At 35.9% G+C, this 26,723-nt stretch overlaps 2 long non-coding RNA genes across 3 annotated transcripts; one reads left to right on the top strand and one right to left on the bottom strand.

Annotated features, from left to right (window-relative positions):
* The first annotated feature begins 843 nt into the window (after positions 1 to 843).
* LOC147475844 (uncharacterized) lies at positions 844 to 2,590 on the top strand. Of its 2 annotated transcripts, none has more exons than XR_015209354.1 (3): positions 844 to 959; positions 2,164 to 2,288; positions 2,359 to 2,590. It is a non-coding gene; the product is annotated as an uncharacterized LOC147475844 (long non-coding RNA). The 2 variants fall into 2 exon arrangements; XR_015209355.1 differs by lacking the exon at positions 844 to 959 and adding an exon at positions 1,115 to 2,040.
* LOC147475843 (uncharacterized) lies at positions 2,429 to 24,962 on the bottom strand. Its single transcript, XR_015209356.1, has 3 exons — positions 24,648 to 24,962; positions 24,320 to 24,414; positions 2,429 to 2,928 (listed from the first exon to the last, which is right to left on the bottom strand). It is a non-coding gene; the product is annotated as an uncharacterized LOC147475843 (long non-coding RNA).
* Between the last annotated feature and the right edge of the window lie 1,761 nt (positions 24,963 to 26,723).

Genomic DNA, 26,723 nt, shown 5'->3' with positions numbered 1-26,723 from the left:
TATTTGGCAAGGCCTAAATAATAGGGAGGTTTTACATATACCTTCGTGACTGAGGAGTTTATATATAACCGGATTTGATTGAGGGGGCTGAGGCCCATTTCTTGCTTGTTTTGATGTTACCCCACAAGAATATGAAATATAGTTGGTGGGAGGTCCAAAAAAATCTGTAATAATTAACTCCCTACTGTCAGTATATCTCTCCAGTTAGTTTAGTGGCTGAAAGTGTATAGGGATTATGGACTCATCTAACAAAGTTTCAATCATTGTAGAGAAATAGCATTCTGTAATACCGATGTAAATGATTTGAGCACTTGTCATTGGCCTTTAAAGAATAGTGAAAAGAGTTCAAGAAAAAGTTTGCATTAATAAAATCAATAGAACGATGTAGCTCCAAAAAAACAAACTTGTTAACAAAGTTTGATTCTTCTTTTTTATTTTTAGATATTTTGTTTAAACCTCGAAGTTTTGTGCATGAATCATAAGAGCATTTTGACAACCAAAGTACGTAACTATAAAAATCATCCTGAGATTATCAGATCTAATTCTGATAAAAATCGTAAAATTTTGAAATTTCAGAAACCAAAAAACCAAAAAACGCAAATTCCATCACTCGAGAGAGAGCTCACTTGACGCCATTAACGACTACCTGAGCTATAGTGACAGCACTCAACCAACGACCAAACCCAACCAAAACCGCTCGATTTTAGCCCCAACAAAAACCCAATATTATGGTATAGCCAAAACTCGATTTCCCCACTCCTCACAAATCGCGATTTGACTCCATTACTGCCTTTCTTCGCAGTACTCAATCAAATACTAATCAAACACAGAAATGTAATGCGGTCCCAACTCAATATACGTGTTTTTCTACCTAGATCACTGAAGAATTTGGTGGAAACTGTGACTTTGATGTGGATGATGCAGTCCAAAAGTTAGAGAAGATGTGTGTTGTTGCTCGGGTAAGCTTTTCATATATATTATTTTCTATTACTTTTACCTAAATTTTCTGAAATTGTCAGTTGATATCGTTATACTTAGCTTAGAAAATGGAAAGATAATACGTTGGATCCCAACATCTCTTACACATAAAAAGTAACTAAAAAGAGGAAAAGGAATTGGAGCAGCAGCCATTTCGCTATATGCATCTACTTTACAGACTGGTTGACATTGTTACCTTATTATATGTGGAAACCATTGAACCAAATATTTAACAGCAGGGACTGAATGTTTACAACGGAGTGAACGGACTGATAATGAGTTATTAAGTCATGATTCATGAATGATTTACACAATATTTTATTAAAAAAAGTCATGAATGATATACACAAACAATGACTATTAAGTATTAATTTTTCACACTGATAACGTTATGATGTTTACTAAGTTGAAAATCACCCATATATATAATACAACACAACAAGGTAGAATTATGATCTAGTTAATTCAGTTAATAATAGCATCTAATTTACATCACATATTAGGAATACTAAATAATTTAAATCCATCTCTCTCCTAACTTTTCTTGTCATATGTACTTCATTCAGTTGATTTTCAAAATGTACTTGACTTTCTTACAGTGTTCCAATAAAACACTCAGTATTATTTGTCTTAATTTAGCACAGTAGTTGTATGAATCAAATGCACTGTTCTTGTCCCAATAGGCAATAGGTGACCTCAAATTGAGATGAGTTGGCCATGTACAACATAGACAGCCAATTACCCCAAATAAAAGAAGTTTGCAAGTTCAGCTTCATAAGATTACCATGTTTATTGATCAAAAGAAAGATAGAGCCAGAAGTAGATCAGAGATAACAAGGATTTTGGTTGGTTAGGCAGCTTTCGGCAAACTTTAATTATGAAACTATGGTAGCGGACACAATTGGGGGAAGAAAATTCAGCCAATCCGAGATATATCTAGGACAAGGCAAAACAGAAAAGAAGACTCTGATAGTTGTACATAGAAGAGTAGACATTATCAAGTGAAAGATAGATGCATTTCAGCATGTATACTCAAAACATAGTCAAAAGAAAACCTGTGAAGTGAGAAACTTTACGCATTTTCAAATTTTATATCCATATAACTCTAGTTTGTCTGTTAAGAGTGTTAGTTGAACATTTGGCTGCTTGATTTCCTTATTTCTAATTCACTAATCTTTCACTTAGGATTCTATTGGGAGATGCTACTGCCAGAGTTTGAAGCGTGCTAATGAGACCATTGGCACCACCACTGATGAACTAGTGCTGAAGGCAGCACAGGGTACTATGAGTACTTGATGCCATCCTTAAAGGTAACAAACTTGTTTTCTATGTTTGTACTCGAGCATTTTGGAGTAATTTAACTGTTAAGGGTATCTACAGGTCGTACGCTGCATCTTCCAGCTCGTCAAGCAGAGAGATAATAGGCTTTCCATCATGCAGAGTTATATAATTTTTGGAATGAATTTTTAGTCTCTGAAGCATCAAGAAGCTATCGCGTGTGTATAACCTTGGAACGAGACCTTGTGGCAGAAATGATTTGTATTGGTGTTACATGCACTACAAATGTTATTGAACGTATTGCTAGAAAGCCGAAATAAAATATGTTAAAATTGTCTATTTTATTTTCTTTCAAACAGAAAGCAATGCAAGTAAGCAACATTGTCACTGAGAACGAATTGATTAAGTAAACCCTAGTTTATTTCTCATCATCAGTTCAAACAGAGATGAAGTTACATTGAACTCTTTAAGAAAGGAGTGAACCTCGGAAACATCCTTTTAAACTTTCAGTGATAATGAATTACATTGAATTCTTTAAGAAAGAACCTCCCAGAACTCCTTTCAGTGTACTCTGAAATCCGTCTTTCTTCTCAAAACAGTACACAGGGGCTTGCCACTTTTCATCTTCAAGCACCGCTCCCACCTCAAATGTCATCACATCTGCAGCTCTCCCTGTAGAGATTAAAATGTAGGATTAGGTGTAATAAACTTGGACAAATTCATTACATGCAACTCTATATAGAATATTATAAAATACCTGTATAGAAGAGCCAGTGAACAGGCCTCTTAGTAACAACGTCTTCATAATACTTCATAATACCAAATGAAGTCAACCTTCTCCCAGACATTGCAGAGGAAGCCATTAACATATTTCTATCCAAGATAGGTTGCACCGTCGAGCTAGTTGGGACGAAGGATGCCTACCTCTAGTTAGGCAGACCTGCATTCCTTGGAGTCGTCCTCTGAAAAGTGATATGAAAATAATATATATGAAAAGCTTACTCGAGCAACAACACCCATCTTCTCTAACTTTTGGACTGCATCATCCACATCAAAGTCAGAGTTTCCACCAAATTCTTCAGTGATCAGCCATACGTGCTCCCAACCCAATATACGTGTTTTTCTACCTAGATTAATTGATAAGATAGTAGGAGCATGTACATTTCCTGTGTTTGATTGGTATGTGATTGGGTACTGTTTCGACAAAATATGATAAAAACACTAAGTGGTGACGAAAGAGATGAATAACTTAGAAAAGTAGCGAGAAAAGTGATGATGATTAAGTGAATGACGAGATTGTACATTTCGGTTGCCTACGTACCGAAATTATCGATGGGATTAAGTCTCAAGAACGTAATTCTGTATGAAAAATAGTTTGATATTTATATAGGTAGAGTAGAGACTTCTTGTAGCTTAAGTAATTGTAATTGAATATAACTCTCAACTGATAATTATCTCTTTGATAATAAACGAATCTAGACATAAATTAATGTACATTAGTGGCAAGCCATGTGGCTAAGGTTCAGCCTTAGACACATGAGTTAATGGGCATATACATTGATCCATGATATTGCAAATTGGGCTTTAGCCCTGTCGATTAAACGTATAAAGTAGAGACCCCTACTAATGGACGTTTACAACATAGGTAGGTGGGGTCGAACACTTTCTTTTGGCATATGAACGAAGTTCGTATATGACAAAGAAAGAAAAAAAAAAATGAGTTAAGAAAAACGAGAGCATGTAAAAACGGAAATTTATGCGTTTGACACATAAATTCTGTAAATGCGCGTGAACGAAACGAAAATATTAAGGGAAACCAATATAAAATAAATGTAATATAATTTTTTGTAATTAATTTAATTTGAGTGAGATGCATAATTTAAGTTGGTGGCCTAGGGCATTTAGAGAAAAAGAATTGGCGAATAAGGGTGTTCTTAACCAACAAGGGCTTGGAATATGATAGTGAGTAAAGACAAATTTTGGCAAAAACATGTGGGGCCTAATAATGATTGGAATTGGTGTGGCTAAGAAATTAAACCGGTTTGGAAAAGATATAGAGCTAGTGTCCATACAAGTTGAACTTGAATAGTAAGTGCACATGACTAGAATATTGGACTAACACGTGATTCTACTAAGATATGAAGGGAGAGAAATTGGAAGTAGAAAAAAGTCACCTACGAATACGGACTGGTTTGGTTGGGATAATAGATTTAGATAACAGGTAAAGCTACCTTAAATTGTTTTGGATAACTGGATAAGAATTGTTACGTCAAATATGAAATGTACGCTTTTCATAACTGGATAATAACTGGACAAATATGAACTGGACGTTTTCAGTAAGTATCGAAAAAGCTCAACTCAAGGAACATGCTTTGGAAGTCAAATGAAGTTGGACCAATGTTTGCATGGCATCATATGGGCAAGAGGATTCAACGACGAAGATCAAGCAAGTCTTTGCCGATAATTGGACGAGCTAGGCCTCAAAAACCAATGGACCAGCTACGGATTTCAAACAATAACGAAAACAATATCGAAAAAGCTAGTCAGCGAGGCAGCATTGAAGCCAATCCTCAAGGCAATCTAAAAGTAAGTATCGAAAAAGCTATATATGTCCAAGTGTAATGCACATTGAAAGTCATGATGTTAGATTTTCTTCTCCTATTGTTTTGTACACGATACTGAGCTAATGAAACTTATAGGTGGGGTTGAGATATTTAATGCTGGGGCTAGACGAGGAGAACTATAGATCACTGACAAAGTCAAGCACATTGCAAACGAACGTGTGTCTAATTAGAGAAGAAATCGTTGAGATGACGAAAAAAAATTGAAAAAAGAAATGAGTGTAGAAAAAAGGTCCTTGCGCGCGAGCGAGAAAAATAAAAGAACCGTATTGTAAAGGAAAGAATGATAGAGAATGTCAGGGCTACCATTCGAAAAGCAATGGCTAAAAAAAAGTGTTGTTCACTGTGGATGAGCTCAAAAAATACTATAAACGGTGTCAATGATTTTCGACAGTATGAAACATGTATATTACTATTTGTTATCAGTTTTCTTAAAATTTTGGTTAAGTCTGAAAGACTGATGAAAAGATTTGTATTTTTGTCGTAGGTTGAAACGGAGGAATTACAAGCAAAAGATATTGACGAAAAATGTCGAGCAGAAAGATCGCAATGCCTTAGAAAAAAATAAAGAAGCGGAAGAAAGGTTTTGCTCAGGGTGATCGCTCCGCAATGCCGTAGAAGAAATAAAGAAGCTAGAGAAAATTTCGCTCATAAAAACCGACGAAAAGTGTTTCTCAGATGTATCGGCCCAATGCCTTAGAAAAAATAATGGAGCTGACGGAAAGTTTCACTCGAAAAGTTCACTCAGAAATGTCGGCTTAATGCCTTAGAAAAAATAATAAAGCTGTCGAAAAGTTTAACTCGGAAAGTTTCGCTCAGAAAGTTTGGCTTAATGCTTTAGAAAAAATAATAAAGCTATCGGAAAGTTTAACTCAGAAAGTTTTGCTCAGAAAATTCGGCTTAATGCCTTAGAAAAAATAATGAAGTCGCCAAAAATGTGGCTCAGAAAATTTCTCTTAGAAAGATCGACATAATGCCTTAGAAAAAAATAAAGAAGCTGGAGAAAGTTTTCGCACGGAGAAACGACAGTATTACGAGCAAAATATATTCACAAAGAGTCGACAGAGAAAAGCTTCGCACAGAAAGGTGTCAATTAATGTCGTAGAAGAATTAAAGAAGCTGACAGAAGTTTTGTTGAGAAAGATCGGTGCAATGCCTTAGAAAAAATAATAAATGCGGAAGATAGCTAACCGAAAGCGCTAAGCGAAGCGAATGCAGATTTCGAAGAAAAAAACGAAGATTTAATCGAGCGACCGTAAGAAAACGAAGATTTCATTGAGAAAGATTTCGCACATAAAGGTGTCAATTAATGCCGTAGAAGAATTAAAGAAGCTGACAGAAATTTCGTTGAGAAAGATCGGCACAATGCCTTAGAAAAAATAATGAATGCGGAAAATAGTTAACCGAAAGCGCTAAGCGAAACAAATACAGATTTCGAAGAAGAAAACGAAGATTTAATCGAGCGACCGTAAGACAATTGACAGAGACAATTGATTAGGTAATTGTGTGAATGTAATACCATAGAGCTAAAACTTTTTTTGATGAAAAATAAAAATAAAGTACGAATTTGCTATTGAATATTATTGTTGTGTCAGAGAACATACCTACTGACAGTGTTGTTCATTGACGGAATGGAATAGAACGAGACGCCTCCATATAGAGAAAAACGCCCCCAATGCTAACTTAACTTGGCAAAATTAGACTAAGCGAGCATAAAATCTGTCAAACTTAGACTGACGAAGCTAAACATGGTAACTTGGGCGGAAATTGTCGTAGCGATAGTAACGTACTAAGTGAGTGTAAAAACGTTCAAACTTAGACTGACGAAGCTAAATGTGGTAACTTCATCAGATTATGTCGTAGTGATAGTAACTAACTAAGCAAGCGTAAAAGCGTTCAAACTTAGATTGACGAATCTAAACGTGGTAACTTCGTTAGATTTTGTCGTAGCGATAGTAACGAACTAAGCGAGCGTAAAAGCATTCAAACTTAGACTGACGAAGCTAAACGTGGTAACTTCGTCAGATTTTGTCATAGTGGTAGTAACGAACTAAGCGAGCGTAAAAACGGTTCAAACTTAGATTGACGGAGCTAAACGTGGTAACTTCGTCAGATTTTGTCGTAGTAATAGTAACGAACTAAGCGAGCGTAAAAACGTTCAAACTTAGATTGACGAAGCTAAATGTGGTAACTTCGTTATATTTTGTCGTAGCGATAGTAACGAACTAAGCGAGTGTAAAAACGTTCAAACTTAGACCGACGGGTTAAATGTGGTAACCGTCAAATTTTGTCGTGAGCGATAGTAGTAATCTAAGCAAGCATAAAAGCGTTCAAACTTAGATCGACGGGCTAAACGTGGTAACTTCATCGATTTTGTCATAACGATAGTAACTAACTAAGCGAGCATAAAAGTATTCAAACTTATAATCGACGGGTTAAACGTGGTAACTTCAAATTTTGTCGTGAGCGATAGTAGCGAACTAAGCGAAAGAAAAGCGTTCAAATTTAGACTGACGAAGCTAAACGTGGTAACTTTGTAAGATTTTGTCGTAGCGATAGTAACGAACTAAGAGAGCGTAAAAGCCGTTCAAACTTAGATTGACGGCTAAAACGGTAACTTCGGGTTTTTTTGTTGTAGCGATAGTAACGAACTAAACGAGCGTAAAAACGTTCAAACGTAGATTGATGAAGCTAAACGTGGTAACTTCGTCAGATTTTGTTGTAGCGATAGTAACGAACTAAGCGAGCGTAAAAACGTTCAAACTTAGACTGACGAAGCTAAACGTGGTAACTTCGCCGATTTTGTCGTGAAATAGCGAGTAACGAACTAAAAAATGAAAAAACGCTCAAACTTAGATTGACGAAGCTAAATGTCGTAACTTCGTCAGATTTTGTCGTAGCGATAGTAACGAAATAAACTAGCGTAAAAGCGTTCAAACGTAGATTGACGAAGCTAAACATGGTAACTTCGCCAGATTTTGTCGTAGTGATAGTAGCGAACTAAGCGAGCGAAAAATTGTTCAAACTTAGAATGATGAAGCTAAACGTGGTAACTTTGTCAGATTTTGTCGTAGTGATAATAAGGTTGCGATGGAAACATAATTATACCATTAGAACTGAAATGAAAGAAATAGAAGTTTTGTCTGTTTTTTCTTTCAGCTTGTCTATTTTCTAAAGGATAGTACGGTGACAAGAAATTATGACTAATCTTAAAGTTAAAACAAAATTTTTAAATTTCTATGACGGCGTATTATTTGCCATTGTCAGAAATCAACGATGCTGGAATACCAACATGGCAAATAATGTCACGCCATAAGAAATTTTGAATGTCTAAAGCATGGATCTGGACTTCTGCTCACTTAGTAAAATAATTTGTTGCGCGAAGCAAGAAACGCGAACATTGCAAGGGGTCGGAAATAAATCAACAATATCAAGGCTTAATTTCACAAATGACCAAGGGTTATGGATTAGATGACTCTTCATCGCGGAAAGTTTGACCCATATCATTATGTTTTTGACAAGGCATACACTTCTCGGATAGACGCTTAACATCCTGTTGCATGTATGACCACCAATACCATTGTGTCATTGCTCTGTGAGTGAGACTTCGCCACCGGGAGTGGTGTTCACATAGTCCTGAATGAATTTTTTCGAGGCCTAGTAAATCGTTCGTTCTGCCCAAATAACGAAGGATAGAATTGAGACTTGTGCCTTTGTAATAGAATTTTTGGTCATCAAGAATTCCGGAGCATTGTCAGCTGCATGATCGTCGTCGGTAGCCACGGTAGATACCGAGACATTATCAGTGCCAAGCTCGTTGGGATCATGCGACAACATATATAAGTTGTTGATCTAGTGTTTTCTTGACAATGACGCCTTGATTTTCCACCGATAAGTATGCGATAGAATCATGATGCCTTACATCATAATGCAGATATTGGACAATACTAATAGATGCAAAATTTCATGCAATTCGTTGACTTAAGTCAAGAGAAACGACTATTCTATCATCACGAGCCGCATATTATCATTCAAAATGGCTAGCGACTAACTTAGAATTAATTGTAACTTAGTCTCCCCAACCAAGAGTTGTGTGCGATATCGTAAATGATAGTATCGTACCTGGCCATATTATCTGAAGTGTCAAAACCCAAACGTAGAGACCTCTCAATTATGTCTTCATTTAGCTTCAAGATGACTAAACCAAGACCGGAGCCAGACTTATTATGCGAACCATCGGTGTAAATCTAGCAATCACCGATACATCCAATAAGTATTTCAAGTCATCGCCTCGAGATAATGACAATTAGGGATCAACGTTTTCTAATCGAAAGTAATGCAATTGACATAGGAATATCATCAATAAGAAAATCAGCCATTAGCTTAAACCAAAGTTTGTCCCTGTTGAATCAGACGAGTGTCGAGACAATGTTGTAAACGCGGGTAACTTTTTCATTCTGCGACTCGATCCGTGGACATTGCGAAAAAACTTGCGTAAGAGATATTCAGTATAAACTTTGACTATTCCTTCCTCGAAATAAGCTTAAGACGCCCGGCAAAGATGAAACAAAGGCCAATGCAATTTTCTCAATGCAAGATCGCCTCGATTTAGAATGATATAAGAGTCTTGCTAACAAAGAATATGAGACGACTATCGACACTATCAAACGGCAATGGACAAATATGAATTGATATGTTTCAAAAAAGTAACCATTCTGCGAAGTCCGTATGTATTGTCTTGAACTTGTGGGTAACCATTGCGAATGAGAATCTAATCACCACCACATAAATGATCCCACGCCGCGAACTATGTTGTTGGGCGTGTGTTACGCTATGGTGTGACAGATACAACACCATTTTCGAGAACTCATGAATGACCGTACGTTGTGAACAACATGAATCTCATCCTCACCATGTAAACGATCCCACACGCTACAATGTCATTGGCGTGTGTTATGTTATGGTGTAATAGATTTCACATCATCTTCGAGAGGAATGGTTCATTTCAAATGACGTTTGTAGTAATTGTTTTGTTTTCGTACATACTTGAACTATCAAAGAAGTGCTTCGCGAGACATTGAACTTACATTATCCACAATAGACGATAGAGAATCGTCAGAGGCAATAACTTCGCGCTGAATAATTTGGTGCATCGGTGGAACGACAGTAGGGTCACGTGCAACCTTTTATTGAAAAGGAGTAGGAAAGATTAGTTCGTTATCGCTAACTTGACCTTGAGCATCATGTTCGCGATGATCGTCAGTAATTATATCAGGAACTTGAGCTATTCTAGTATTCGTCATAATTTTTGCAGAACGTGATGGAGAGTGTTGAATAAGAACCGCAGACGGCGCCAATTATATTTTGACCAAATATGATCAAAACACTAAATGGTGATGAAAGAGATGAATAACATAGAAAAGTAGTGAGAAAAGTGATTGTGATTGAGTGAATGATGAGACTGTACCTTTCGGTTGCCTACATACCCAAATTATCGATGGGATCAAGTCTCAAGAATGTAGTTCTATATGAAAAATAGTTTGGTATTTATATAGGTAGAGTAGAGACTTCTTGTAGCTCCAGTAATTGTAATTGAATATAACTCTCAACTGATAATTATCTCTTTGATAAGAAACGAATCTGGACATAAATTAATGTACATTAGTGGCAAGCCATGTGGTTAAGGTTCAGCCTTAGACACATGAGTTAATGGGCCTGTACATTGATCCATGGTATTGCAAATTGGGCTTTAGCCCTGTCGATTAAACGAATAAAGTGGAGACCCTTACTAATGGACGTTTGCCACATAGGTGGGGGGTCGAAACAGGTACTGTGAAGCTTTGAAAGGCAGTAATGGAGTCAAATTGTGATTTATGAGGAGTGGGGAAATCGAGTTTTGGCTATACCATAATGTTGGGGGCTAAAACCGAGCGATTTTGGTGGGGTTTGGTCGTTGGTTGAGTGCTGTCACTATAGCTCAGGTGGTAGTTAATGCGTCAAGTGAGCTCTCTCTTGAGTGATGCAATTGGGTTTTAGTGATGGAATTCGCATTTTTTGGTTTTTTGGTTTATGAAATTTCAAATTTTCGCGATTTTTATCAGAATTAGATCTGATGATCTCAGGATGAGATCTGAGGGACCAGGAGGGGTGTGAGATAAGAGTGGCAAAATAAGGGTGTCACTATAGCCTAATATATATATATATATATATATATATACGAGCAGGTTCCATTTACCACACTTTTTATACCATAGTTTATACCATGCCCCACAACTTCACCTACAACGCAAATTATAATCTAGTTTTTTGTAGATGTGTTTAACTAACCATGAAGATCACCTTTATAAAATTTCAACTCATTTGATAGTGTTTAACTATGTCAAAAGATGATTGCAAAATCGAATAATCTGAGCCGTTAAAAAAAAATTCAAAGTTGACAATGATTTTTAACTAGGTTAGAGATTTCCAAATGAGATTAATTTTTGTGTAGATGCTATCTATGATTAGTATATCATATCCACAAATTATTAGCCCTTAACTCATTTTGTAGGGGTGTGGTAAACTATGGTATAAAAAAGTGTGGTAAAAGCGGAACTTGCTTTCGAGATATATGCGAGATATATATATATATATATATATATATATATATATATCAGGGCTAAAAGATGTCGACATACTAAATTGACATACGCATTCCAATAGCAGATTTTCACATTGAACTAAGGGCTGATTTTTGGTAGAGATGACTTACCTACTATGGATAGTATCTCCACAAAAAATCAGCTCAATTGGCCACAAAAAATCAGCTCAATTGGATGTTTCATAGTAGGTAAGTCATCTCTACCAAAAATCAGCCTTTAGTTCAATGTGAAAATCTGTTTTTGGAATGCGTATGTCAATTTAGTATGCCAATTTAGTATGTCGATGTAGCGAGCCCGTAGCTATATATATAACTACTTAAGTTAAATTTAAAATAAGTATCTAAGTAAAACTTCACCTACAAAATGAATTTAAACCTATTTTTTTTGTGGATATGATATACTCAATATTAAGATCATCTCTACAAAATTTTAGCTCATTTGGAAACCTCTAACATTGGTAAAAAATGATTACAAAAATTCAAAATTTCTAGACCGTTAGATTTCTTTTTAAAGATGACAACAATTTTTATATATGTTAGAGATTTCCCAATGAGATGAAATTTTGGGAAGATAATCATTATGGTGAGTGCTTCATAACCACAAAAAATTAGGTTTGAATTCATTTTGTAGGTGAAGTTTTACGTACGTACTTATTTTAAGTTAACTTAAGTAGCTACTTCTCTACAAAGTAGCTACTTAAGTTAACTTTAAAATAAATACCTAAGTAAAACTTCACCTACAAGATGAATTTAAACCTATTTTTTTGTGGATATGATATACTCAATATTAAGATCATTTCTACAAAATTTTAGTTCATTTGGAAGCCTCTAACATTGGCAAAAAACGATTACAAAAATTCAAAATTTCTAGACGGTTAGATTTATTTTTAAAGATGACAACAATTTTTATCTATGTTAGAGATTTCCAAATGAGATGAAATTTTGGGAAGATAATCATTGTAGTGAGTGCTTCATAACCACAAAAAATTAGGTTTAAATTCATTTTGTAGGTGAAGTTTTACGTACGTACTTATTTTAAGTTAACTTAAGTAGCTACTTTTTAGAGAAAGATTGTATACTTTAAAATAAGTACCTAAGTAAAAATTCACCTACAAAATGAATTTACACCTATTTTTTTGTGGATATGATATACTCAATATTAAGATCATCTCTACAAAATTTCAGCTCATTTGGAAACCTCTAACATTGGCAAAAAACGATTATAAAAATTCAAAATTTCTAGACCGTTAGATTTCTTTTTGGACTGTTAAATTCAAAATTATTTTTGGAGTAGAACTTGTCATATAAAGGGATGAGTAATTGGAATGATGGTAGTGAGATGATGATACTAATCCCAAATCTCAAATGAAACTGCCCCTTGTTTTGGTTTTCCATTTTAGACTGGTGTTGATTATTTTGTGCAACTCTAAGCATTTTGAGTTCTGACGGTTTTTTTTTGCTTGCACTAGGATTTTCTTCAACATCTTCTTGGGATAAATAACATGGGGGTGATTGTTTCATGATCAAAGATGGATGGAATGATGCCCTTGGACTATGACATGTTCTATAAGAGTGGGTATGGGTAATCTATGGGTAGGCAAAGGATTTATTAGGCTTCCTAAAAGATATGGGCTTATATTGTGGGAAATAAAAGAATATGCTAAGGCTCAAATGGGCTTCAGTCGGGAACATATGATATTAGGTGGGCTTTTGAGGCTAAAAATAAAACGATAAAAGATGGCCTGTTCCATCGTCTCTCTAAGATTTCCACTATACTCTTCGTCTTTAAAATAAACAAAGTTGGGTAAAAAGTAGTATCTCTTTAATTGGTCGACATTGGTAGGATTTTTCATGTAGAATCTTCATAGTGAATGGACATTCACTGTTGGGTTTAAACTTTCTGGTTCATTGATTCCACTCTAGTCTGGATCCACTTGCTCAGCTTTACTTGCCACAATCTGTCTCCATTGGTATCTAAGTCCCAGTGGAAAATCAATGCCCTCCTTCATATATCTCGGCTCTTAAGAATGTTGATCGTTGATGAACTCCTCTTAGCATTCCGCTCTTTGATGTAGTTAGATTCGAGTCAGCTGACTTCTTTGATAGATAGCTCTCATGTCTTTGATGGATGCAAATGGATGCTGATGATGCAATATGGAGTTTGCCCTCTCCACGGTAGGGTAGCTGATTGGATGATTGGCTAAGTAGTCGTTGATTGATGGAATGTAGAATTTTCCCCTTATTCAGTAGGGTAGTTTATCAAATGATGTTGTGGAGCTTTGCCCTCTCCAACAAGGGTAAATGCATAATGTTGAATGCTGATGCTAATGCTGGTGATCTTAGACATTTGAAAAATCTTCTCAAACATAACTGCTAAACTTGCTTCCTTATCAATTTCTTTTTCTTAGTGAGTGATTCTTTCATCTTCGACCAATGGAAATCATATACCACCTTGAGATAATTTGGTTGTTGTGGCTCTCAACACTTCACTGAATTCATTCAATAACTCGTTTAGGCTCCACACTCAGAGGGGATCACGGTTATACCAATCTGCACATATAATGTGGTTCATTTGTGGTGCCAAGGTTGATGGTCTTTGTCTCCATAATGACTAGTGTCTGTCAATCCTCAGATTGCTTATGACAAAGAATAGACTCAGTAGCTTCATTGTCCATTTCTTCATCATTGTCGGGGGAGAGGGGATCATAATAGCCTGCACAAGTCATTCAATCATCTTGCACTAAGGCAAGTCGGTAATTCATATTCTGTGGGATTTTGAAAACTTTTTTTTTTTTATTTTTTTTTGAAATATTTGATTTTTTTTTTCATCAAATAAAAGAACAAAACAAACTAATTGAGAGTAGAAAACTTATCTGTGTCGAGCAACGAACCAGGATCAAATATATGAGATACATTGATCCGGAACCCCTCAACCAATGTTGCAGCTCCATGCATGAGTGATGAATTTCCTGAATGATGCGGCATCTCCATGAGCAACATATCAAATTTCTTGATGCTCTGTGATTTATACGCCACACACCCTATGAAGTCAGCTTTCCATCCTGGGTTTAGTGCATGAATGCCATCAAAGACACATGAGTGCCTAGACGTGCCCCTAGCTTGAAAATAGTGGTGATGATCGAATGGCCATTTCATATGACCATGGTTGGTGGTGTTTCCCAACCTCTCTATTGTCAACTCGCTCTGGGTTTGATAAGAACTAGATCTTGAAGAGACAACATAGAGTAGTCTCGTTCACCAAATACCAATAAGGTCATTAGAAGAATAACCTGCTAGAATATTGCAATGGAAAATGACTTTGATTTTCTTGAGCTCGGCATCTGATCTTCCAAGTGTGAGGAAGATGTCAAGTCTTTGGGACTAGGAGTAAGACTCTCAAAATGCCTAACATTGGAATCCGGCTTAGCCATTATGAGTTGGTCTTCAGAGAAAAGTGCTGCGAAAGCATCACTATAGTCCTCTTTATTGTATTCTAGTGAAGTGATCTTGATAGCAGAAATGGAATCTTTTTCTTCATAAAAAATGGGAGGACAAAACATGTCAAAGAGCTCGATACCATAATCTTTTGCATCATCTGTTAGGGAGATGTTTTGAGAATCCTGGTCACCCGGTTCTAACATAGACTTGGTAGACTTCTCAAGTACCACTTCTTGGACCTCTTGGTCTTCTAACAAACTTGACTCACAATCCTTCAACTATTGTAAAGAAGATGGTGAAGTATATACCTTTACTTTGGGCTTATCAAACTCCTTATCTAGAACATACAATAAAGGTGGGGCCGGTAATGGTGTCTTCTTAGTTGGTGATTCAGGAAACAGAGGTGCCACTTTTTTATCCAATGATATGGCCTTGGCCTTGGGCCTTGCTTGTGTCTGTGCCTTGTAATCTTTAATTACATCTTGAAAACTGAACGGCTTGAAGAGCGACATGGCATTAACCTTGGATGCTTGCTCGAGTGGCGTAATGAATGAGGTCGGACTTTTCTTGACAGGGTCTAATGTGTGAACTTCTCCATTATAGTACGGTAATGGATTCGTCACAACATTTGGAGTACCAAGATGTGATGTATCAATTCTCCCTGATTTGATCAAATCTTGTATCGCATGCTTGAGAGCTCCACACTTTTCTGTAGGATGTCCAATAGACTGATGGAAATCACAATGTTTAGAAGCATCATACCAATATGGTAGTGGATTTGGAGGAGGCCTTGGCTGCTTTAAAGTAAGCATGCCTTGTTGGACTAAAGACTTAAGAATAACTTGTAATGGGTAGCCCAATTATGTGAACTGCCTCTGTTGCCTGAGAAAACCCCTGTCTTGCTGTCTTGGAGGGAAAATGACTTGATTGGAAGAAGGATGAGCTATCACCTCTGCCTGGATCTCTGCGTGTGGCTGAGACTGGACTTGTGTGGCTATGACGTGTGTGTCCTTATCCTTGTTAACAGTAACTAAAGATGGCTTCTTCTTCTGAGCATCGTTTGAACCTAAAGATACAATTGAGGTCATAGTTCCACAAGCTAAAGCATCTTCAATTTGAGTCCCTGTCGAAACCAAAGCTTGAAAAGATGGATGATAGCTGAGACTCAATCGATTTGCACATTTGGAGTTCAAACTTTTTACCACCATTCGAATCTGTTCGGTCTCTGACGGCCTATCCAGAATCTGAGTTGCCTTGGTCCTCCACCTGGTTACATACTCGGTGAATGTCTCAGTCGGACCTTGCTTGAGTGCCTCCAATTGTCTTCGACCCAAATGGATGTCTATATTGTATGAAAATGAGTCACAAAAGCTGTTGCAAGTTCAGCCCACGTTCTCATCTTCTGAGCATCTGTGTTCATCCACCAAGTCAGTGTTGCACCCTTTAAACTCCTCTGGAACAATTGGACTAATAGTTCTGGCCCGATCCCCATAGGCTGCAAGTAGCTAGCGTACATTTTCACATGGGCTTTTGGACACCCAGTTCCGTCATATCTCTCCATCTTAGGAAATTTGAAACCATGTGGAACCCTAATTTGTGGATATGGACAGAGACTATCCAAGTTAAACTCATTCGCTTTGATCTTTGTCAATGCTTCCTCAATCTTTTTCAATCTGTCTACCATTGGGCCTTGGTATTGATCTTGGCTTATAGGATTTTGATTTTGGGTGTTCATGCAGGTGGTAGGTTGTGGTGTCTGTGTGATGTATGGAGGAGGGAACATGAATGGTGTGGAGCTCATGGGTTGGGATATATTTGGGGTGAACATGGGTGTGGATGTATATTGGTTTGGGTTGTAGTATGAATGGTGAACGGTAGGTTAAGCCATGTAGGTTGAGTTGATATGAGAGATTGGTTGGTTTGGAGTCTGAGATGATATAAGAAGTTGTAGCTGGGTGGATTGGTGTGTGAAATTCCTAGTAGGCAGCTGAGCTTGTGGAGTAGGTAGGTTAAGATCAAACCTTGGTGGTGGTGGTGGAACGAATTGCCCTTGAGATTGTTGTCTTTTCCCCTGGTTCATAAGTTTGGATAGTACTTCTTGGACCATCATTTCCACAGTTTGCTTTAATAAGTCTTCTGATCCAAGATGGGGTGATGTTGGACTCTGACCACCTCCTTGGGGTGGTTGTCAATTGCTAGACAGTGATTGTTCACCTTGAGAGATAAGTGGGGAACTAACCATTGGCTGAGATGCTAGTGGAAGAGACCCTTGAGGAGAATTAGCTGGTAGATTCTCCATTTCAATAAGCGAGTTAACGGTTGCACGAGATAACCTTAACCCTAGCTTTCTATTCCAACTGGCTTCCGGATAAGCCTTATTCTTTCCTATCTTAACTGAAACACCTCAAAAGAAAATGTAAGTCTGACTTTCTAGGGATATCCCCAGTAGAGTCGCCAAAAAACATGCATGCACAAAAATGTGTACCTAGGTCTATGCAATTGATTTTAGAGTCGCCACTAACTATATTATGGAAAAGTTGAGTAAAACCTATGTGAAGGACTAGCCCTTGAAACTAGATGATTATTGGGTTCGGGAGTCAAGGTACGATGTGGGAAGGTGTTAGGCACCCACACTCGCATGGTAAAAACCAGCCTTACTTCTATTGAGGTGTAAAGTTTTGAGGTAGGAGAACGGAGAAAGCTTGAAAATTAACCTACCAAGTTGGATGATCTTCATTAAATTATTTAAAGACTAATAACTATATGCTATATAAAACTAAAAAAAATAACCTAATATGTAATGCTAAATGAAACAAAAGAGAAAAGAAAGATGTCACCTTGTTTGGAATGTTGCCTCATACTTGATTGTAGATTGATTGACTGATTGTTGATCTTGATTGATTGTTGATGAATGATAATGATGAATTTGATTTTGAATTGACAACTTTGATTTTTGGATTGAAACAGGTGATTTAGGAGAATAAACAACTTTTGGTGAAATGGAGCTTCTATTCAGGATTGAACTAGGAGAAAAAGAGACTCAAGACGAAGAACTTCATTAGAAAAACCTCAAAGTCGAAATTTTACCTTCAACTCAAGATTAAACTAAAGAAATTATACCCTAAAATGATGAACTAGAAAAGAAAAAAGAAGAACACTCAAGAAAAGAAGACTGCTAGCTAGGCTATTAGCTCTGAATAACTAGTTCCAGATTATTAACTCTGAAATACTAGCTCCAGATGTTTTTTTGTGGGTGAATGAGAGCCATATTTATAGCTTTTTGGGATGGATTTTAATATAGTAATGAGTTTGATCCAATGGCTGAGTATTGATTAAGAAAAATCCAATGGCCTGATATCTTTTTGGTTGCACCTCCTAAATCTGGCCCTTGATTCAAGAGGTGGGATAAAGGGTGCGATCTTGGCCCTTAATTTTTGGATATTTTAGATGTATTAGGGCAAAAAATCAAATCCTACACGTTCTCAATGAGCCCATAATCCAGGGTTTCCAAATATGGCTCCAAAATGGCATATTCTCTAGAATATTCTTGATTTTTGGGATCAAATCAAATCAAACAAATAAAGAAGGTTCTCTAGGTTTTTGGAGGCTTGAGAATTGTCTAGAAACCCTAATGAAAAGATTTGATACGAGCTAGATCCACAGCCCACGAGCACGGGTCCAAAATCCACAAAAATGCCCATTTTGACCTTTTTATGAACACTGCAAATTCCCTTTGACTGGGTCAAAATTAGGCAAACTCTTCTTCACAAAAATTGTTCATTAATCCATTAGGAAGGTCCATGAACTCTTAAAAATACCCTTGGGTCGAAATCTTACTCCAAAAAATTGTTGCACTCAACAGTGCGCACAATGGGTTGAAACGGGATAGGGCAAGATTAGGGTTTCCAAAATCCAAAAGGAACCTAGGCAAGCTTGTACTCATTTCGAAGGATTTTCTGAGAGGAATTCAAATATGAAATAATCTCATCCAAAGAAAGAGTGGAAAAAATGAGATTTGGGCTCCAAAGGGTTATAGGGGCATTTTGGTCATTTTCAGCTCAAAACTCAGAAAGCAACAAAACTTCAGCCATAGCTAGAACATGATGAGGAGAGTCTAAAGATGCTAAAAGAAGATGAAAAGAAAGAAGTTTGATGTAGAAATAAAGACTCTAGAAAGCAAATCACCTTATATGATCAAATTTAATTCAAGGCAAAATTGTGAATGAATTATGCCTGGGGTGCAAAAATGGGGTGTCTACACATGTGTGACTATTTTTTTTTGTCAAGTCCGTTAACGTACGTTCGCTTTAGAGTCAACCTATATATATATATATTTCATCTTTGTTTTTTTAAATGGTTATTTTCAAAAAGATGCTAATATCATGTTTGACGAGATGCCTGAATGAAGTGTGGTCTTATTTAACAAAACTATTACGAGGGAACTCGAAATGGGTATTTCAACAAATCTTTAATAATGGTGTTTAAGATTGTTTGTTTGGGAGGTTTCTGACCAAACCATGTTACTTTTACTAGTTAGTTGTTGGAAGGGTTTAGGCCAAATTATTTCCCTTGTTCTTTTTTCAAATGTGGTATGCTTTACCAACTCTATTTCTTTTCAGGTATGAATTTATTTAATTATTATTTTTTCAAATCAAATGCAACAATCTGTGCATATCAACCATGAGATTCTTTGTGATATTTTCGCTCTACTGTTGCACATGCTTGTGGACCCTGGAATATATATTGGTGACCATTGATTTCATGTGTTGTCTTATATTTTTCTTTACTAGGTATCTTTGGTTTCATATGGTCTGTCCTCTTTGACTAAATGTCTAAACTAAAAGCCAAGCTATTACTATTGGTGGCAACTGTAATTTTTGAACAAAACCAAGCTGCTACTCAAGCAGGTGCATGGAAGTCAGTGGTGTATGCTACTCATGGTGGGATTGTGTCGACCTTTCTCCAAGGATACAGTCAGGTTAGAGTCACTCTTAGTGTACTTTATATATGGCACTATTGTTCTTTGAGTTGGTCTATTGCATTAAGTTGCTGATGCTGTTTTCATGTTAGACTCGGTCGATAAACGGTCAATGAAATTTCCGTCTTTATTCCTTTAATGTTTGTGGTGCATTGGCATGTATTTTGTTTATGTCCAACATACTTGAGCTTCTTGAACCATTAGATGTCTAGTCTTCCTTTTCCAAATTACATTGTCTAAGCATTAAGGAGATACACAATACATTCTTTACATTGTCACTTTTGAATTCACCAACTCTGTTCAACTGAATAATAATATTTCAAGATCAAGTATATGTTTGCTTAGGTTTTCAAGTTGTCGACGTTGTTAGAGTTAAATTGTATCATTGTTACTAATCGGATGCAAGAAAGAAAAAGACTAAGAGATGGAGTAGAAGAGAAGATGCATCCTTAATTGATTTCGAGGGTTTCCATCCAGAAAATTTTGGGCTGGTTCTTATGTCCTTTCGATGCCCTTAGAAAAGAACTATGATTGTTATTTGTTAGTATTGCTTTCGATCTTAGATTTGGAACCCTCCCAAGGCAATGAATTTTTCAATCTTGTTGACCTTGGAAGTGTGAGTTGGGTTCCTGGATCTCATGCTCTTAATATCTCTTCTATTCTTGGGGATCAGGGAACTATCCACAAATTTAAGTCCAGTTAATACCACGGTTATCATAATGTGGCTGATTTATTTTCTCCTTGGGTCGAACCAGATCAAATCCCAAAATTATTCCTTCATTTATGATCTACATAATATAGCGTTGAATTGTGGACTGTTTCGATAATTGGAACTATCTACTTTTGTTACTTGTATAGTTGTATTGCTTGCTTGTGTTTTTTGAAGAGTGAGAGAGGAAGAACATGGACCTGCTTTGGTCACATTATGGACAACAACTTTAATTAACTATTTGGTTCTTTGTTTTTTTCCTACTACTATTCTCGGCTAGTATCTTTTTTCACCATTCCGTGTTCGTTTGATGATTCTACTTGAGAATGTTGTTTTAATGTATTAGTTCGATCAATAGAGATCACCGGTCATCAGGGTGATGCTATTAGTCTCTTTTGGTAATGTAGTTGTGTTTAGTGGTTTGCGCAGTGCAGAAACTTTAATTTTTGCTCAAGCTCAATTTTCACTTTTTAGATTTCGGTTTAAGACAATGACTTTGGTTTTAAGACCTCTTAATTGCAATGTTTTAAGTCATTGTGTACTTGTTCCTTTTAAATATAACCACTTATTCAAAGTAAGCTATACTAAGATAATTGGTAAGTGGTGTATAGTTTGGGACTATGTGGCAGGTGTACTGTTATATGTTTATTGAGCATTGAGAAGATAATATTGTATATAATTTTATTTTATAAATTTTTCTTAGTACGTGTGAAAAAGTAAACTAGTTGCTACTTGTTAGGACTTGTGTTGTATTACATTTGTACATTGGGGTTTTGCACTACTACATTGTCGAATTGCATTTTGCAGTTTTGAATATTGACTTTAAATGTGGTGGGTTAAAGTTGTGGGTATGTTAGAATTAAGGGCAAGTTGGTGTATTCTAATTTTGGTTTTGATTTGATGATAAAGTTCTTTAATGAACTACTTTGGCAACTAAGAATTCACACATGACAGCCAAAAAGAATAATATGTAGTAAATGACAATCTGTTAATGAAAAGCGACAATGTACTGATGATCGTCGTTGTTTGCATTGTAACCAATTGTAGTATTTCAACAATGTAGTCTAGACTTGCGACAATTTATTTGCAATAGATATTCTTTGCAACTGTAACTTGTTCTGCTATTTTGACATTGCAATTTAGGATTCAAGGCAATGCATTTATGTATTTTCATTAATTTTATTATCTATATCTTGACTAATTAACAGGGGAAAGGATCTGATAGTTTAATGATTGTTTTGTGACCGGTTTTTAGTTTTGAGTTTTATGAAAGTTATTTATTTTATTGTTTCTTTAGTTGGAAGTTGTAATCCGGATGTTGTGTTTGTATATGTTATTGAAGTGTAATAAGCTTTTTCAATCAGATGGGAAGTGCTTTGAAGATATTCATGATCATAAGTATTGCCTTTGATAAATACTTTTTCTTAGATACCAATCTTTTAGTGGTGAGAACCTGAGTGGTGAGCTTAATGTCTAGTTTACTTTCTTTGGTAAGGATTCTCACTTCTCACCTATGTGTTTGTTCATAAACTTCAATGATGCGGAGGAGGTATTGACAATGGCACTGCCCAAAGCTGGAGAGGATTTTGCTTTGTTCTTATAACTTGGTCTACTTTAATTGAGAATTTGATTTAGAATGTCCAGTAAATTTTCTTGATTTTTGTATGAACCATTCACATGTAAGAGAATATTGTGATTTACTTTAGGCTCACATCATCCGAAGGTGGGGGTCGCTCTTACCTGCATTGCTCTCATGTACCGAACAAAAGCAAAGCTGGAGAGCTTGAGTTCTTTATTGATTCAAGAGGTTGGTCGTCTATAACACTATGGCACATTTCCAAGCAAAGCATAAACATATTGGATAGTGGGATAGTGTAGGGAGGGGGGTTGATTTATATGTGCCTTTTTTTGTTGTCTCCACTTCTTCGTACATCATATTTCCTTGTCGGATTGATTAAATGTATGCTTGATTTGTCATTGACTAAAGTTCAAAGGACACTTAAGAGAAAATCCTATTAAGAGAGAGTAACATGAAGAAGATCTTTGTATTCCTTGACTAGAATTATTATGACGGGCTATACTAGTGCTCAGTTTCTCATCACTGAAAGCGGAACGTTTCTAGGTTGTTTCATGACTGGGGTTTCTTTCTATCTCAACGTAAACAATAGGATATCGATCTATTAAAATCTCTCACTTACTAAGTAGTTGTCTATATTTTTTTCCTCACAGCTAAAGGGAGATACATTTTTCAAACAAGTCCATGGAATGTTGCTTGAGTGGGTACCGATAGTAGCCATTGCAGGAGTACTGGTAACATGCGTAATTTAGCTTGCGTTTACTTTTATTACAGAACAAACACATCATATGTTTATAGCTTCTAGTATGTCCTTTCTCATCTTTGTTTTCACAATGGTGTTAGACTTACACATGATTATTCTCAATTGGAATGGGACTAGTTCCTTAGGTTATAATGTCATAGATAACTTCACATTCAAGATATCTGTTATTCTAATAAAATAGGCCTTCTTAATGCAAGTACGAGGAGATTAAAACAAAGATTTGATATAAGAGACTGACTGATTTTCATTCCAGATATTCCCAATAAATGTGAAGGGCGTGGCAGGGAGCTCGGTAACTCTAGTGAACTGGTTTGGAGCTTGGGCAGTTTCTTACACTTTCAACTTTCTAATGAGCTGGAGCCCCTCAGGTGAAGGAGAATTTTAGTTTGGGAGGGGTTATAGGGACATATTTTAACTTAACACGTAAACAAACTCAAAATCGTTAGGACATTTATAAGTTTTGGATTAGGATATGATCTCTTAACTATTCTAAACATTGTCACAAATAATAAAAAAAAATAAAAAATTCCAAACGTGCCAAATGTAGTTAACAATTTACAAAATTTGGCTAATTGTAGACCGTCATTTTCACCAATTTTGATACTATATTTGGCAAGTTAAATTTTTTTTGATTTTTTTTTTTTATTTGTGACAATGTTTAGAATAGTTAGGAAATCATATCTACAAAAAAATTAGCCTAATCCAAAACTTATAAATGCCCTAACGATTTTGAGTTTGTTTACGTGTTAAGATAAGATATGTCCTGATCACCATCACTTTTATACTTTTCTACGTTCTTCGTCTCTTTCATCACCACTTAGTGTTTTGATCATATTTGGTCGAAATAGGACACATGGAGCAGTTGGAACAACGCTTTGACATTGTAGTCGCAGTCTCGTAAAACACTTAATGGAGCTCATCAAAATGTAACACCAAATCTTGTCTTAGACCTACTGGCTCATGTGTTCATTGGACCAAATACTTAGTTATGGTACAAGTTCTATAAAATTTTGATGAAAAGTCGTAATAATTCATATGAACTCAATAGAAGTTCTTTTATTAAGGAAGATCTACATTTCAATCGGTTTACCGAATCCTCTTGTCACTACTTCTTACGTAGTAGAAGCAATCCTAAATAGAGAATTGAAATTTGGCGCATCACATTAGTGATGTTGCCTGTTTGCTTCTTCCTTTTCGACCTATGCCAGAGATTTTTAGACCCATTACAACTACTAGTGGGCTTGTGGACTACAAACATGTTGCATTTGCAATCACATAAATTTCTACACTTCAAAAGAAACGTAAAGTAAAACTTCAATAGTTAAAGATGCTTGTTACCTTTGGATGTACCAAGTCATCTCCTTCTTCATAATGAAATTCAGATCAATAACCGTAAGGAAGTTTCCTCATTTATCACCTGATTTCGCAAAACACTAACAACATACAAAAATTCATAGAAAAATGTCAAATTTTTTTGAGGAAAAATAGCCAACTAGGCTATGGAGCGCACCCACTTCTTATAATTCAAAATTAAAAAATGGGTATAGTATGAAATTGAAATTAAAATAACCCCTCAACTACAAGCAAAAACTTATCCCATCCAAATCCAACGATTATCAAAAAAGAAGAAAAAACATGCACAAACAAATTCAAACTTTGGGAATACCTGTATTGCAATTAATTGGATGATTAAAGAGACGAGAGTTATGTAATGAAAATCACCGGCGCGAAATTTTAATAAGTTGGGTAAAGTTAGAAGACCTAGAGCTGGGCTTGAAGTGGATTAGTGGAGATTGTAGAGAGAGAGATGGTGAGTAGAGAGCAAACATTGAGCTGAACTTTTTAGAGATTGATTTTTACTAAACTAATCCTGAGTGTTAGGCGGGCTTGTTGAATTTTTTGCCCAATTACCAAGCGGGAACCGGCACATACATAACATGAATCTTGGGTTTTATTTGGTTCTTTGTAATTTTACTTTCAAAATTTTTAGGAGTAACATGAAAAACCTGGAGGCTAAAAATGTGTATTTCATTTTTTCAAATATTTTCAATTGGAGTTAAGGAGAGAGAAACATGAAGTGATGTTAGGTTTTATGGATTGGTTCTTTGTGAGGTTACTTTTTCAATGTGTTTTTATGTAAATATGAAAACCGCTTGGTCAACGATGAAAACACATTGAATGATGCCCGGTATTTGAATAAGTACGTTTCAACTGGTTTTTTTGACAATAATAAATAGTCAACGTCCATTTATTTGAGAGTCCCAATAAATAAGGACACAGTATTCCTATATTTCCAGCAGCAGTCCATACAAAGTGATGTAAGGACTGAGGCCATGGATTGTAAATATCCCGATATATCCCGTATTGTGATATTATCCATTTCCGTAAAAGTATATTTCAATTTATGTTTAAATATATTTAATCGAAAATCGCTTATTTCAACGATATTTCGCGAATTTGGCAGTATTTTGCAATTTGATATTTTGTGTATATAATAATTTTATTTAATATTTACGTTATATTTCAAATAAATATAAATAATGTTCACAATATATCGAAAAGTCAACGTCCATTTATTTTTTCGATATTTTGGATATAAATAAGGAAACAGTATATCCCCAAAGATATATCCAGCATATCCAGTTTTGAATATCGAAGCTGAGTATCCCGATATTTTGTACTATGCTAAGGAGGCAAGGTGGTTTTGTTACCAAAACCAGTAATGCTGAAACTGAATCCAAAACTATGTCTTTCAGTCTATGTTTCAATCAACTGTTCAAATTAAATAACTGAACAGCTAGGAATGGTTCCCATTCGAATAATTTGATAATCCAATAAGCACAGAATCCAACCAATTTGTACTAGATTTACAATACAACACGGCGACAACTGATAGCAATCTTTATATTTTAAATTGTGAGTTTGACAAAAGTTCTAATCGCACCTAAAATTTGTTGAATTGTCCACGTGATTAACAGATACAATTATATTCAATAACCTCTCTTCAGTTTCAAACCCTTGTTTAAACTTTAAACCATAATTTACGACACTTACCACTACTTTACAGCCTCATAAAATGACAAAGCATGGGCAGTACAGTCAACTCAGTATATATTCTGGTCATAATCATAGTGCTTCTGAAACCCAAGGCCACTTGTTAATAACTTAATATATCCTCTATATAAACCTCCTCCACTTGTGCTTCTCAAACAAACATACGTACCTCACTTCCAAAGGAAAACAAAGAAGAAGAAGAAGAAGGACGATGACAATCAACTGTGGGAAAGACCAGCAGTTTTCTAGCCGTCCGACACCAAAACGAGGTCAAGTTAAAGCTGGGATTGCTATAGGCTTGGCTCATTCTTTATCAGCTATCTTCTCTTTCAATGGTCTTCAGTGTTCAAGTTACTGTTTGGCTCAGCGAAGCCGAACTCATTTTTGATACCGTTGATAGAGTTGGAAATGTAAGACGAGAAGGACTGGATGTTGTGTTTCTGTATAGTGTAAATAATGTTGAATGGTTGTTTGTCTACTTTAATCTTCTCTTAAATGGTTTTAACACAATCCACTGTGATTCAATGGACAGATTTTGATGAATGACTGTTAGTTTGATCATTTAAGCAGATGCCAATTGATGTTACTATTGTTTTAGCAAATCCATTTATCCATTTTCAACATTTTTATTCGTAGAGTACGTCAATGGATCAAATCTTGGATTGTTGTAAAAAAACTTGATTTACCT

This window comes from Coptis chinensis, chromosome 9 (assembly GCF_015680905.1).
Source record: "Coptis chinensis isolate HL-2020 chromosome 9, ASM1568090v1, whole genome shotgun sequence".
Lineage (NCBI taxonomy): Eukaryota > Viridiplantae > Streptophyta > Magnoliopsida > Ranunculales > Ranunculaceae > Coptis > Coptis chinensis.
This window is presented reverse-complemented; position numbering and strand designations above follow the sequence as displayed.